This window comes from Colossoma macropomum, unplaced genomic scaffold, assembly GCF_904425465.1.
Source record: "Colossoma macropomum unplaced genomic scaffold, Colossoma_macropomum, whole genome shotgun sequence".
Taxonomy (NCBI): domain Eukaryota; kingdom Metazoa; phylum Chordata; class Actinopteri; order Characiformes; family Serrasalmidae; genus Colossoma; species Colossoma macropomum.
In genome coordinates, this window is record NW_023494790.1 from 8,112,534 (window position 1) to 8,127,428 (window position 14,895).

Genomic DNA, 14,895 nt, shown 5'->3' on the forward strand with positions numbered 1-14,895 from the left:
CAGTGATTCCGAACATAAACCAGCCTAAACCTTTACATTACAGTGACTTGTTTATTTTATTTAAGCTTTACTCTGATTTCTGTCTCTGAGCCGTTTCTGAATGTGTGTTTAATTTTTAATTTTTAATTAAACTTAAATTCTGTTGAATCTCCGCTCTCAGTGAGTGAACAGCGGTCTGAGTGAGACTCAGCTGGAGCTCCGAGATCAGCCAGAACCTCTGCACGGTTCCTTACTGAACATTAGTTATTAACGTGCCGGAGTCCCCTGTTTTATTCTCATGTCCTCGTGTCTGTAAATCAGTCAGAAACATCAGTGTAACTCTTCATCTGTGACAGACACACAGTCAGAAACGCAGCTTTAAAGTTTGGCTTGTAGCTGAAACTCGTCTTGCGGTGATAAGTTTCGTATCTTTTACATTTTTGCGTTTTTAATTTGTGTTGTTAACTGTAGAGCATCACTAAAGTGGTGAGTTGCGGAGCTTAAAGTGCACTTAAGTTTAAAATGATCAGAAAATTACGCCTCAATTTAGTCCAGGACTTCACTTTGGCAGTTTTCCTGAGCGCCCTCTGTCGGTCACTCGGTGTCACTGCAGCTTTATTGTGCGCTTCAGCGCTGATCAATCTAAAACCTTTAAAAAGTTTTAAAACTTCAGTTCATTAAATGAACGTTTAGGAAAGCTACATAGATTAATTACTGCAATCCGTGCGCCCAGTTAAAGTTATTTTTGCCCCAGTTTGAGTAGAAAAACGGAATTAAAAAATTAAAAAGGCGTAGAATCGGTTTGGCCCTCGTGCAAGTGACAAAAGTTGATAGAAAGTGTTTGTAATTTGCTGTATAATAAAGTGTAACATGGTAGTGATGATTGTGATGTGGAGCTAAATATTACCCAATCTGTGTTTTTCTTAATGTTAAAAGTCATGAACTGCTTTAAAAGTTAGTGAAACTTAATAATAAAGTAAAATAAAAAGTTAATTTATTTAATTATCTATTTTAGTTTATACCAAGCTACACAAATAGATCCGATCACTAGCTCTAATTCACACAGCATTTGAAAAACTTCGTAGAGCTGGTAGAATACTTAACTCTGCTACATATTCTGTAATAAGACTGTTTCTCTCTCCCAGCTGTAATGAACCGTAGTAATATTGTTATTTTTGGTTAAAAGTGAATGTGATTCACTTAAACTGGAGCCAATTCACCCCAGAACTGTTTTAAATTTCACTTTCATTTATCCATATCTTAAACTAGCCATATCCTCTGTGGTAATAAAGCACAGATAGACAGATAAGTGTAGTGAGTGGGAGAAGTGCGTTATTGGAACAAAGCAGCTTTAGAAAATGAGACCAAACTAAGTTTGCACTCCTGTCCCAAAAGTTGTTCTTGGGTCCTGAGTGAGGAAAAGGGCTAAAAGAGTAACCAGTTCACACAGAGATGATGCTGATGACTGTGACGGTGAATAATTAGAGCAAAAAGGTTTTATTTGCCCCGTTTGGAGGAACTGGGGACGTCTGGATTGACAGAAGTGCACTAAGAGGGCAAAAAGTTATTAAGAATACACTTTTTTGTGATCTTTATTTTGTCATATTTTGTTAAAAATACAGACACACATACACACATGTGTTGTATTTAACCCATCTGTTTTGAGAGTTGGACAGTCTCGTTGGACCTTTCATTTGCCCACTGTTACATTGGCGGCCCATTGTAACCTGCTCTGCTTTTCATTACTATTATACAACCTATGGTGCTTCTCTTTTAGTCCCCTTGTTACCCCCCCACCACTGCCCAACGGCTCGGCTCTGTGTGTGTGTGTGTGTATGTATGTGTGTGTGTTAAGGCCTCCAGGCTTCATGCTGCCGCTGATCCACCAAAATCCTCTTCCCACCTCACAGTCCAGCTTTTCTTTTCTCTATCTTTTCTTTATCGTGATGAATAACAGTGCTGATGGCAGCGAATGGGCTTTGTTTTATGACAGCTGTGGGTCAAATCTATGGACGTCTCAATTTAGAGTTAAACTTACTAAATGCAGAGTTGGTTTCTTTTCAGATTTCGTGGCAGCTTTGAGTTAAACGCGTGGACTTTTCTGCTCTCGTCGTGTTCCTTTTCATTTGGCCTGGGCTGGTCAGTTTTGCGTGGATACGTGGAGAGGAGTGTCCACACGTTGCTCTCATTTGTGTTGCACTGGATTAAACTGATACAAACTTTTACAACTTTCCACATAAATAAAATATATAACATCGACACAATGACTGGCAAAAGGAAGTAAACTGACGTTATTGTGTTTATGTATTCTGTTTTATTGATATAGAAATGATGTACATGTTTGAATCAAGTGAATTTAATGCGGTTTTTTGTCAGTGCACGACTGCTTTGCTGTGTATAGGCGTTTAGAGAGAATAAACATTATGTTCTGCTCCCTTAGTGGAACGGAAAACTTAATAAAGGAGGACAGTTTGAGGAGTTTTAGGAGAGGGAGTGAAGGACTGTTTTACTGCGTTGTGCTTTGTAGAGAAGCACTGGCACAAATTGCAGAATATAATTTACTGACACCAAAACTAACCTAAGAACAAAAATGGGAGAACATTTTTGTTTATTCCAGTTAGCGAGAATGGCCGTCGCATGCTACTGAATATGCAGATAAAAGGTTTATTGCACAGAGGTTAGAATTGAAGTCATTTATTTTAATGCTCTCACAGTTTGAAGTCAAATGCAGAGCTTGACGTTGCCACTCCTGTTCTTTTCTGAAACATATGAGCTTAATTACAGATGAAGAGTGCAAAGAAAGTGACCAAGTGCTGCAGACTGACTTGAGCAGTCTTCAGTTAGTGTTTTGTATGTGTGTGAGTGTGTGGACATACGAATGTGTGAATACAGTGCTGTGAGAAAGTCAGAGACCACCCTTCATTTATTTAATTGCCAGTCAAATTAGCCATTAAGCTTGAGTTATTATTTTTTCAGCATCAGAAAAAAAGACAGAAACAAATATAACAGAAAATGACAGAAAAGCCTCAACAACTAAATATACCATATTCATTTTCAGTCCACTCTTTGCCTTTATTACAGCTTGTAGTATTTTTAGCAGACTTACTTTCAGTTTTTCAAAGAAACTTTTTTTCACACCTACAAAGTTCAGTCTTAGGAGTTGGTTTAGCTTTTTCTGCTCTTCGAAATCCTGGTAATATGGACTCTGGGGTGGTCAGTCTATTGCTCAGAGGACACCAGAAGCTTCTTTGTTTGATTTGCCAAGTTTCTTTTTCTCAGTAATGTCTTTTTGACATCTACACATCCTTTCAGACCCATAGCGCTGAGTTGCCCTCTCACAGTGGAAGGATGGACAGAAACACCTGTAGATGTTTTCAGATCTGAAGCAGCTTGATTTTCTCCTCTCTCAGAGATGAAAGCTTTAAGTGCTGTTTATCTGATGGTGGTCAACCAGATCTTACACTATTGTTAGGACTCCCAATTCCTTGTAATCCTTCCTTAATAATTTTTTTTGATCAGTTTTTAAAAATCTCTTGACATTATCTCTATCGTGCTTCACGTTGGTCTGGAAGTGCACGCCGCTGAACGAGGGAGCGCAGAGGGGAAAAGAGAGAGAAAAGCTGTGGTGTAGTTTAGGCTCTTGAGTGAGAGTTGCTCACACACAGCTGCTGAAGTCCAATCGCAGCTTTTCCTCGTAAGGGGATGGATAAACGGACCGCCTCGGACCCTCCTCAGCGTGTGTGACTGCACTGATTCCGTATGTCAGGCCAGCACAGTGTTACAGAACACACGTCTCTAATGAAGTGCTGCGTTTGATTTCTCAGACCAAATGAAGAGTGAGGACACAGATTGTTTAGAAAGTGGACGTCTCTAATAAAGCCATCGTAGAAGGAGATGTTGATGTTAACTATGGACTGTGTCCTTGGTCACTCAAGAACTGTCCCAGGCAATTCTGCTGTTGTTGAGCAAGAGAGCGAATGTGGCAGTTGTTATATGGGGATTGAATGGTTGAGTCTTTGGTAACATTTGGAATCTTTTTCTGGCCTTTTTGCATGTCAGTAGATGAATATGATTCATACTGTCTGCTTGACTGACTGCTTTTTACTGTCTCTGTGTATTATATGGTTTGCACGCAGAGTTGTTTTAGAAAAATGGCACATCCCTGTGTTGTGTGTGCCATACCCTTAGAAGTGCACATTTATATATATATATATATATATATATATACTGAAGTTTTGTTTTGAGTTTATAAAGCTCTAAAAGAGCTGTAAATGCTGTAAATTACATTGCAGATTGTATCTTTCATATATAATTTTTTGTTTGTGGGTGGAGTAGTTGATCACCAGACCATAGCCCTTTCTTTAAAGTATGGACTTGATGCCTACAAAATCAGTAAAATATGTTAGATTACTGCTACCACAACCATATTTGGTATATATATTCTTTATTGGGTGTACTATTGATATCCTAATAAGATTAGTACTGCCACATTTATATGTTGCTCACAGGTCACTTTTTTCATGTATTTTCTAATTAGAAAACTATTCTCCATCTGAAAGTTTCACTACTTTTCCACTTTCTGAAAAATCATATAGTTTTCATCGTGAGTCGTCCAAGGAGTAAAATTCATGTACTCACATAACTAGAGACAATTCGAGATTAGAAGATTATGAGCACTGGACACAGAGGTTTTAACAACTGTCAGTACTCGTTCTTCACAGTGATATGATGAATGTGAGCTTGCATGAAGGCAGTTGTTGATTTACAGTTATGGCAGTTATGACTGAGTCTCCTGTCAGTCCCAGTTTTGTTTTGTGTCTGTGCTGACGCTAATGATTTAATAAGCGGTTGAGTTCACCTCTCAGAGGTTCCACCCAGGCTGAGTCTCTGTGTGTGTGCGGAGGAGATGAATGTTCTGGAGGCCCGGCTGCTGTGGATGACATAGTGTTAAGGAATGCTGAAATCTACTGAAGCAGTTTCTGGAGTCTAAACGGCACTCCCTTTCGGAGAGCAGAGGAGCAGTTTAGCTTCCTTTTATTGTTAGATTTTTATCAGTGTTGGTTTGATTTTGTGCATAATGCAGCTGTTTTGTTAGTAGTAAGAAATTCTAATTAAAAAGCTTTTAATATTAAAAAGTTTTTCATATCCGATAGACGACTCTGTTATCAAGTATGCACCGAGATGTTTGCCCAGCTACTCAAAGTTGAGTGTACAACTCGTGACCCTTTTTGTAAAGGGTTCTATATAGCACCAGAAAGGGTTCTTCTATCATTATGTGTCAAGCCTGTAACAAAAGAATAACGCTTTTTGGTGCTATATAGAACCCTTTTCAAAAAGCTTTTATATAGGACCATCTAAAGCACATTCTCCATCAATCTGAAGAAACCTTTCACGATGCAAAGAACCATTTATCATGCAAAGGGTTCTTTAGATAACCATTTTCTTTACTACCCATGAAGAACCATCGTTTTAAGTGTGTAGAGCCATACATCCAAACCCAGAACTGTTCAGGAACCTTTATTTTTTAGAGTTATGTTGGTTACGTGAAGGTCTTGGAGTAGAGACTGTTACTGAGTCTGGTGATCAGTGTTCTGATACTGCGGTGGGAGAACAGATTGTTCCAAGGGTGGTTTGGGTCCCAGAATATAGCAGCAGTTGCGATACATATTAAATCACTGGGGTCTGCACTGACCTCCGAACGCTGCAAAGTCAGAGCTTCAAACAGACCACACAAAACAAAAAACAAGCCCACAACTAGACCTAATCACAACTGCCATGACAAACATTTAGCAATTTCCTTTGCAAATGCTCACTCATCATATCACTGTAATGAACAAGTTCTGACTATTGCTAAAACCTCTGTTTACATTACTGATTTTCATATATATAATATATATATATATATATATATATAAATGGTGGAGGTGCTGTCTACAAAACACTTTTGCAAAGGAATTGGTTGCAAGTGGGTTGCATCATGAAATTCTTTGGTGGCAGGTACGTACAGTTCAGTTACACTTCAGGACCCTGTCTATCTGCTCTCGTCTGTTATGGGTGTTGGCTTTTTTCAGCCTCTTCAGATTATTGCCGGTGCGGCCTCGCCTCCAGCATGTGATCAAAAGTCAGCTTTTTGGTAGCAGCATTAAAGAAGGCTCTGCCATGGAACAGTGTGTCTAGTGTGCACTCTTAAGTGTGCACTCTCTGAGTCCATCCTGTGATTAAGGGGGAGTTAGAAGAACACTGGCTTTTGGTGCTACTGTCAGTTAGCGCCGGCCGACAAAAGGGACAAGCTGAGCATTGTCCTTAGAGGCTGGAGAGGCCTGGGTGGGGTGGGACTGTTTGGGGCTGTTCTGGAGAAAATCCCGTTCCGCTATCTGACTCAGGAAGCGTTTGGAAGTCTGTCACTTGAAAGTTCTTATCTATAGAGTGCCCCTGGCCCCCCGCCACCTTGTCCAGACGAGGACCCCCATCCGTGGCAGGGCCCATTCTGGACGGATGCCCACGCTTTTATCCTCACGCTCCAGGGATGCTGGGTCTCCATATAGGTGACCCGTACAAATGCTGTCGCCACTGACCCCCCACTTCTCCACTTCCTTCCTCTCTAAAGCAGGAGCCAGTCAGGCTACGTCATGCTAGCTGAAGAACAAGCTGGAAAAGGACAGAAGCTGCTGTTTGGAAAAATTGAGAGTGGTGTCAGATTAGTTTTAGGTGGGGGCCAGTTAGAGTACGTCATGCCAGCTGAAGAGCAAGTTGCAAAGGGTTAATTATTCCTTACTTTAGCTTAGCCGGTTTTGTCCCTTTCTATTTTGCTCTTCAGCAGGAGCATGCTCTTCATGGCCACACGCACACATGGAAATGACCGAAGCCTGTGTAGATCCTCAGGGAGCCTGATGTATTGATTAGTTTGGGCTGTGGTAGGTGGTGTTTGTTGGCCGGTCAAATGCTCTTTGGCCGAGGGTCAGCGCAGAGTCCGTTGTGCAGCATTGCCTCTGTAAAAGACCATCTGTACAGCAGGTGAGGCCTGTCAGAGGCCCATCTCACATGCAAATACAAACACATCTGAACTGATAGCAGTAATACTTCGGGTGAAATTAATTCTCATATGTTTTATACAGTTTTATATGGCAAATCATAACGAGAATTTGGTCTCATTTTTTAAATAATGACTACCTTATATTGCCTTATCTTTCCTGAATAATAACTGTATGTCAGAAACAGAACCCAAACTACTGCGGTTTTATATAGCCAATCATAATGAGAATTTGGTCTCATTTCTACATAACGATTAACGCCATATTTAACCTCTTATCTCTCCTGAATAATAACTGTATACCAGAATTGGAACCTGATATGGTATATTTCTTACTGCTTTTTGTAGCATTATATGGGTAATCTTAATAAAAGATTGGACTCATTTCTATATAATGACTTTGCATCATAAATAGCCTCTTATCTGTACTAAGTAATAACTGGACACCCCGACTGGTATATTTCTTGTGGTTTTATATGACCATCATAATGAGAATTCGGTCTCATTTCTGTGTAATGATTTCGCATCAGCGGTTCCTAGCGGTTGTGCTCAGTTTTCTGAGTTAAATGGACTTCCTGCACCCAGCTGGAGCTGAACCCTGACCGCTCAGCCATTCAGTGGTCAGCAGGTTGACATCCTCCATTGAAAGGCTCGTTCAGTGCTCGCTGGGCACATTCAAAGCGCTGCCTCCTAACCATGACTTTAGTGTTGGCTAAACTGCTCAGCACCTTCCTGACCAATGGATTATTCTCCTTTGTCCAAGGCCTCAGCCCTGTCGCCGCCCCTCTCCACCCCCGAGCAGCCCATCCCCAGCACCTCTTTTATCAAGCAGCTACTCTTCTCTTTAGTCGTTGCTATTGCTTTCTCTTTCTTTCTCTCCATCTCCTCCCACTATCTCCTTGTTCCCCATGCCTTTCTTTCCCACACACATACAGGCCTACGTGTGCAGTGAAGCACGGATTAAGAAATTTTGTCTCCCATTGAAGTGGTGCACTTTTTCAATAGCTGTTTAGAAATGTACCCATCAAAGTTTGAACTTAGCTACTGAATGTAATTTTATCAGAATCTGTAAAGGTGTAAGGTAAAGCAGGGCTGCCCAGACTTTTTGTGCTGGGGGGAATGTAATGTTTTAGAGGACCAAAGGCCAAAAAGACAATATACAAATAAACAGACAAATAACAAGACAACACATCGAATTGTATCAGAGTATATCGCAATATCATATTGTTGTATGATTAGCATGTTAGCTAGTGGCTAGCGTTTAGTTTGGGGTTAACATTTTAGCTTGTGGCACTATGAAGACACCATACAGCATAATTTTTCTTTCTAAAATTGTGTTTTCATAATCTTCAGTGGTCTAACATACTGAAAATGGAAACATTAACATATTAACAAATGGTACCGTTTTATCCACTTCTTATTCTTTTGTATAAAAAAATGTATTAAATCAAGAAACCATCACATCATATCAAATTGAATTTTAAATTTTGTGAATTGTTACACCTATAAATGCATGCAACAAACACTATAAAAGGAAAATATTGCCCGGAATAAGTTATAGATAGTATAAAATTATGTGTATTTTCTCATTGAAGGTAGGATTAGGGTAACAATCTAGCAGGGCAAATAAAACCTGCTCTTGGTCCACACTTTAGGCGTCCCTGATCTGGATGATTACAATTTTAATTCTGATTAATTCTAAGTCAAAAATAAAAAGCAGAGTTTATGTTTGTGGATAAGTTTTAGATTTAAAAACATGTAACTTAAATATATATATTAAAAATAAACCCTAATCCAACACTTTTCATGTTGTGAAATGTAATGTCGGAAAATGATGAACTAAAATATTACATCATCTTTATATGCACCTCAGTAAGAGTTAATTAGTTGCATTTCTGTTCTCGTTAGTGTATTTCAACCTGCTCATCAGCTGTGTTGTGAGGTAGGCTGAGCCTAAATGGCTGAAATATTTCTGATTTGAGAAATTCCTTGTTTTATTTCATAGTTTTGATGGCTTTATCATTATTTGGAAATATGAAAGCGAAAGAAAAATCCTTTAGTAAGTATGTAAGTAAGTAGTGAGTCCTTTAGGCTTGTACTGCGACTGCAAGAGAAGTGCTACAGTCATGTGCTGGTTCCTCCATCATGGGCAGGGTGGTTTGCAAGGCCTCAGGGCCTGAAAGAGTGTCCCTGCTAATGGCTGCTTGCTGTTTTCGTCAGCACAGAGAGAAAGAGCCCTCCTCCCCCAGCCCTTTTACCCCTGCCTAAGCTGGCATGGCCTTACCACAGGGGTGGGCATAGCGGGGACAGACTGGGGGCTGTAGAAAGGGGCCTTCAGCCCCCAAATTACCGCCGGCTAATTGCGAAATGGGGCGGCATGTGGAGAGCAGAAGCAGTAGAGAGCTGCTGAGTTGGTCAGCCATTGAGGAGCTGCTGGCCCTTCCTCAGTGGGGGGGATGAGAAGATGGCCACTGCAGGCCTTTACCTCCTACTGAAGGAAGAGTTAAAGAACAACAGGACTGGACAGAAAGTCTGTGTCCATTTCTTGTGTTTCTCTGCCCCCTGCTGATAAATGCTTTTCTAACCCAAAAGCGTACAATGGACGAGGCAGAATTTCGAAATGTGACAGTGCTCTCCTCTGTCCTCCATTCATTCCTTCCTGACAGAGGACTTACTTGTGAGAAGCGTGTGCTTATTCACACTCTCTCTGTCTGTCTGTCTCAATTTAGAAAATGGTTTATGTATTTCCTGTGGGAGGACAATGAGGAAAAAAAAGGGAAAGTGAAAGAAAAGACAGCTAGCTAGCAACACCACCCACACCACTCCCCACCCCAGTCTTCTGTCTTTGTCCAGAATCCAGTGGAGAGGAGAGTGTGTCTCAGCTCCCGCTGATTCAGGCCCTAACAGAGAGAGGTGGTGCTAGCTGGGATGCTGGACAGTGAGTGCTGAGTTCAGGCAGTGGTACTCTCTAAGCACAATGACTGTGGTGGTCACTAAGGCCACAAAAATCAGGGACCTTTTTTAAAAGGTTTAAACCTTGGAAACTTTTATTCAAGTCCACTTGCACAGATGAGGAATTTGTCTGTCAGATTAGAATTCTTTAGGAAATTATTTAATCCATCTTGACACAAAATTGCCCACAGTTTGATTCAGAAGACAATAGAGATGATTGTAGAACAGTAGTGTAGACCAGTCTATGGACAGTGTCTGTATATAGAGACCAAATGAAAATATTTAAGCACTATGTTTGATAATAGAACAAGCTTTGAGGTAAAGACTGAGATGATTATCATGGTACTAAAAGATGAAGTCTTTTTTAGGGAAATTAAATTCACTTGGTGTGAAAAGCATACATTTTGCTCATTCTGCTATGTATTCATTTAAAGTGTCATAACCCTTTTGTCTATTATCTGGTTTTATTCTTTAAAAGTTACAGACAAAAATCATCTCTGGCAAAGTGTAAATGTTTGTTCTAACCTAGTTGGGAAACAGCCCCCTTACCTCCATCCCTCACCTCCTACTGTGACCAGCCAATTTTTCAGAAAGCAAAGACATCCTGAATGATTCATCTCATGTCTTGCATGGAGCTTTCAGTGGCTTCTATCAGGCCATCGCTTTCACTGCCACAGGAGGGACACTTTTATGGCACAAGCAAGTCGCCTCCTGAGCAGAACTCATAAGACTTCAGTAACTGCCTCATGCATAAACTTAGAAACCTAATTACGTGTTAGTAGATGGACTGTTGGATGTTTTAAACCAGTGACTCCCAAATTGGTTCCAGGGGCCTACCAGATCCAGAACTTAACTTCCAACACGTCGGGAAAGAGTATGGACATCTTGGGGGTCCCTGAGGACCTGCTTCAGGACCACTTTTTTTTAACTAAACAAGTCTAGTAGACGAGTCTACTTTTATACTTTTTTGTGTGGTCTTATGTACTTTTAAGTTTTTTTATGTTTTTGTTATACATCTGCTTTAAAATTGCCCTGCGAGGAAAATTAAAGTTGCATTAAATTGGATTATTTCAGTGCTATTCCAAATGACAGTGAGTGTTGAGTTCACAATGATCCTTTAGGCAATGATAGTCTCTCAGAGCAAGGACTGTGGTGGTCTTTCATGCAAAGGCCAGGCAGGTCAGCCATCGCCCTCACAGAATCAGATTCATTTTTATTCAAATGCACTTGCCTAGATGAGAAATTTGTCTTGGTGCAGTCAGTACTTTCTCAGGGTGTAAATCCCTGAATATGATGTGATTAGATTACAGTTCTTTAGGAAATAATTCAATCCGTCATGAAAGCGCTTCACTGTGATTCAGGTCAACTCAATTCAGTTTTACATTGCAAGGCTTAAAGTGTTAGAAATGTTAGTTAAATGTCACAAAGAAAAAACAAGATAATAGTGATGTTTCCATACACCGGTCTGAATTGAATTGCATTGAATTATGTAAATAATCAGATTTTTCTTTTGTTTTATTTTGGCAAAAGAAAGTTAATAGACATAAAAAGACATAAATTTTATTATAATTGATTCTAATCAATTCTAACACTCCAAAATTGAAACAGTTGCATTTTTACACAACTAGTTGTTTCCCTATTCAGATGAGTTTATTTGGTGTACCTACTAAACTAATATAGAACAACTACTTTATTGTTAGAATACTTTATTGAATATCATCATAACCCATTTATAAAACTCCCAATAACATTGCACAGAATATTCACAGCTAGATCAGCTGCGTGTCTGCTCTGGAACACCAGTGGTGTGTGTGTGTGTGTGTGTGTGTGTGTGTGTGTGTGTGTGTGATGAAGAGAGAAAGCAAAAGGAAAAGTGAAAGGTAGAGCATTGGGGAGAAGGGGGACCCCCTGAGGTTTCCATTAACCCCTGCAAGAAAAGAGCAGACAATTAAGGGAACACACACACACACACAGTGTTGCAGGATCGCAGCGTGAATGAAGCTCCAAGGCAACAGAGCCTGTGTGAGTGTGTGTGGGTGTGTGTGTGTGTGTGTGCTTGTAGCCCAGGGCCTGTACCTCCCTTTGTGTCTTTGCTCACTCCTTTTCTCTCCTTTCATGTGCGCTCATCTTTTTTCTCTCTCTCTCTTTCTGCTATCAAAAGAAGCGGATTTTAGAGTCTATAAATACTGAGACTTTTCTGCACCTTTTTGTCCTTCTTAAATACAGTCTTTTTGAGAGAAAAAGACTAAAGAAAAAGTTAAAACTGTGATCTGTTTCCATAAAGTTTAACTGTGGTGTAGTTTTGCTCACAACTATGTAAAGCAACTTCTTGCTATTTTGTACAAAAATAAGAAAATAAGTGGATTTCCGCATTAACGTACTGCTGCTTTATTGTTTCCATTAGTCATTTGTAAGTGCATTGGATTCATAAGTGAACATCAAGAGGCACAATTACAGACATTAGATGCACTTAGTGACTTACTCTCTATATGCTGCTTTTAAAGTCCTATTGTGGACGAACCAAAGCGAGCCAAGCGGTAGTTTTGTTCTCGTTTTCTCTGTGGCGTAGCTCATTTCTCAAATGTCTCCTTGCATCCACATTTTGTGGTTTCCGAACAGCTTGTCTTCCTGGCACGGATGAGGCAGATCCTGTTTCTTGTGGATCCGTGAGGCCTCTTGGAAACCTGGACGGTGGAGAGAAGGAGGAAGAATGAGAGAGAGGGAGAAGCAAAACCATTTGTCATTTAGCTTTCGATATTTTTGACATCCTTTCTGAAATAACACTTGAAATCGAACCAGATCTTTTATTATACGCACACTGGATTGCGTACTGTTGGCAGAAGCAGCTAACAGTGCAGTGCTTGGCTGTAATTATCTTGTCTTTGATAGGCGCAGAGATACCCATCTAGACGATATCTAGGCAATAGTCCAAAAAACAACCCTACAGGATGGCCCAAGGAGAGAACTGAATGCTGCTGTCAGTCTTCCTGCATTAACTGAGCAGTTTAATCATCACTGCTGTTGCAATTTAGCTAATTATAGGCTGATGGAGGAGAACGTGCGGCTGGAGGAATTTCTAAAGCATCAGTTCAGAGTGGATACGGCTGCCGCTCTACGTTCAGCCCCGCGTGTCTGCTCCGGAAATCCCCCGTGCTTAAAGCTCACCTGTCTTCAAACGCACTTCAGCTGGGCAAGAATGTGCGCCAAGCAAAACAGGATGCTTTTTTTATACTTTTTTTCCCCTCTGCCTGTTTGGGTACAGAAGTGGGGGATTTGTGTCCCGGCTTTGAAAACGGGACTTTGAAGATCACTCTAAAGTCTTTGTGCCATGTTATACGGTTCCTCCCTCTCTGGTTGCCCGATAGAGCCTGCACACCAGAGGCCTGTTCCGTCGCTCTATTGGAATGTGAATGGAGTCTGTTAACACCCTGCACAAACACTCAGGGCAAACAGGCTTATCAGTAAGCCGCGGATTACTCGAGCAGGACAAACACTGGACCACAGGCTTGATGACCGCTAAGAACCATGGGGCCAGATTAGCGTGAATGGCCATTATCTGCTGGGTCATTTTAGCAGGGTAATTAATGGAGAGAGATTATGTACTGTAGTGGGACTGAGTTGAGAAACTGGCACGCTGAAAGTCAAGCATGTGAGGTTTCATTCCTAAGTAAGGAAAAGTTGTCCAGAAAAAATTGACTTTCCACGCAGTTGGCCTCGACTTGGGCACAAATGGCTTACTGTCAGTGTCACTGAAGCAATTTTTGGTTCTGCTTTCTTTCCCACTGTTTATGCTTGATCGTTATCTGAGGTTGCTTTTAATTCCTCTGTGGGTGTAAGTTTATTTTAGCTGTTCTACATCATTTAGATGTGGAGCTGTGACTTGTCTGGCAAGAACCGTCCATGCAGTCCCACACTTCAGCCTGCAAATGGGTTCTCCCATTAACTTCACTACAGAAAAACACATCTTGCCTGTGATCCATTCTGAGAGCTTGTTCCCTTTAACCTATTCAAATCGGGACACGGCACATCCACACTGTCCATGTTGAAACGTATCGGCCTAATGTGTGACTTTCCTATGCATACGTTCATTTGTTGATAAATGCATTTTGTAAAAATTAAAATGGACAAATTTTCAGCTTTTTTTAGTTTGCATTCCTTACGTATTAAATACATTGAACAACAATTGTGACTAATAGAGAAAAGGAGATTAGCCACTATTTTGCATCACCCTTAAAGGTTTAGCACAATTCTTCATCATTAAGTCCATTATGCTTTCTGCTTCACATTGGCTTTCATAATAGTCCTTTACACATTGTAAGCTATTACAGACTAATTGAGTGCACCTGGTTCAGTTCATCAAGAGGCATCTAAATGTAAGAATCAGGTGGATCAGATTAGAGCCACAATAAAACTTTAGCACCTAAAAAATTCATTAAGGAGTAGTTGGTTGTTGCTGCAGCCTCTTTTGTTGTATGCTAACAGAGATATTACTGTCTGTTATTTCTTGAAAATTAGAAAAGTCTAAATAGTGTTGCTTCCAAACGTTTGGCCTGTGCTGTAGATGTATGAATTCCATGCCCAAGAGAGAAGACAAAAAGAGCCACTTTACCCCATCCTCCCCTCATCTGTGCATCTTTTATTTAGAGCACATGGCAGGTTCCTCTGCGCACTGGCCATCCTGCCCGTGCCCAGTAATTCCACTCAGCTGGCACGGCACGCAGGCTGAAACTTGATGTGGCCGCTTGGACTCCGAAACGCGCCGGGGTGCTGTTTTATTTTAAAGAGATTTTTTTTTTTGCTAGGTGTTGAATAGCAGCAAATAAACCTGAAGCAGCCTCTGGTGCAGATGTAGAGTTATTGAACTTGAGTGCTCGGTGATTTATGCGCGCCATTATGTACTTCTCACACAGACCGCTGTGGTTGCTAGCGAGTTT

At 40.7% G+C, this 14,895-nt stretch overlaps 1 protein-coding gene across 1 annotated transcript in view; it reads left to right on the top strand.

Annotated features, from left to right (window-relative positions):
- Nucleotides 1-14,895, top strand: part of hs3st3b1b (heparan sulfate (glucosamine) 3-O-sulfotransferase 3B1b) — a 29,414-nt gene that overhangs the window by 1,355 nt on the left and 13,164 nt on the right. The window lies entirely within an intron of this gene.